Source organism: Mastomys coucha, chromosome X, assembly GCF_008632895.1.
Source record: "Mastomys coucha isolate ucsf_1 chromosome X, UCSF_Mcou_1, whole genome shotgun sequence".
NCBI classification, from domain to species: Eukaryota; Metazoa; Chordata; class Mammalia; order Rodentia; family Muridae; genus Mastomys; species Mastomys coucha.
Window position 1 is genome coordinate 156,373,967 of NC_045030.1, and position 1,238 is coordinate 156,375,204.

Below are 1,238 nucleotides of genomic sequence, written 5' to 3' on the forward strand. Positions count from 1 at the left end.
GAGAAACCCTGTCTTGAAAAACCAAAACCAAAAAACAAACAAAACAAAACAAAACAAAAAAAACCCTCCAAACAGAACTGAAGAAAAGGAATTACTAGTTTAATGAGGACCAGATGTTATTCATAAGCATCTTCTTTCTGAGTTTTAGTGGTGTGACTCAGAAGACCTATCTGAAATTATTTTCTTGGGATTCATTCTTTCCTTCACTCATTCATTCACTCACCCAGCTTCTTCCTTCAGTTCATTTCCACTGTCTGGAAAGAAACTGGAGAGGCTAGAACTGCCCTGCTCACACGGAGGCATGCAGCAGACAGCTGAGAAAAGGCCAGTGAGAATGAAAGGTCTTCTGTAGGGCCACAGACAGAGGCCATGGCTCTGTGACATGGACAGCTGAACAGAGTTTACAAGAGTTTCATTTAGGACAAGGTGGTCTGGAGGGGTTAATTAGTAGGACTTGACAGATTGCATATGAAGAAGAAGGAGACATCAGCAGCATTGCTAGGCTTTTGACTCACAGGAAGTACAAGGATAGAGGGGAGAGAGATATAGATAGACAGTTCGATGTGTTTATGTAGGTGTGCGCACGTGTGCATGCAGCATGTCATTAGATTGGTGATGTCTGGTGTCTTAATTGCTCTCTCTATTTTTTTAAAATGGGGTTACTCAGTGAACTTGGAGCTAATTGATTCTCATCAACTAGTTGGCTAGGAGACCTCTGGGGTTCCACATATATATATGTGTGTGCTGCAATCTCTGTCTTTCATTGAGTACTAGGGAGGATCTTAACTCTAGTCCTCTTGCTTGCATGGAAGGCACTTTAACCAGCTGACTTAGCTCCCAAGGTCTCCTCTCTTTGTTTTGTTTCCTGTTTCTTGTTTTGTTGTTTCTTTTTGAGACACAGTCTCATGTATCATCCCAGGATGGGTTAGGACTCCTTTTGTAGCCAAGGATGGCCTTGGACTTCTGATCCTCCTGCTTCTTCCTCCCTAGTGCCAGGGTTGGACTGTAGGTGTTTAACTACCATGTCTGGTTTATGAGGTACTGGAAATCAAACCCAGAGCTTTGTACTTCCTGGCCAGTACTCCACCAGAGGAACTATATCAGCTCTCTTTCTTCCTTTTTCTTTTCTTTTTTACCTTCCTTCCTCCCTTATCTCCCTCCCTCCTTCCTTCCCTCCCTCCCTCCTCTCCTTCCTTCCTTCCTTCCTTCCTTCCTTCCTTCCTTCCTTCCTTCCTTCC

At 43.7% G+C, this 1,238-nt stretch overlaps 1 protein-coding gene across 1 annotated transcript in view; it reads left to right on the forward strand.

Moving 5' to 3' along the window:
* The window catches only part of Ctps2 (CTP synthase 2), a 122,242-nt gene that overhangs the window by 71,048 nt on the left and 49,956 nt on the right, over positions 1-1,238 (forward strand). The window lies entirely within an intron of this gene.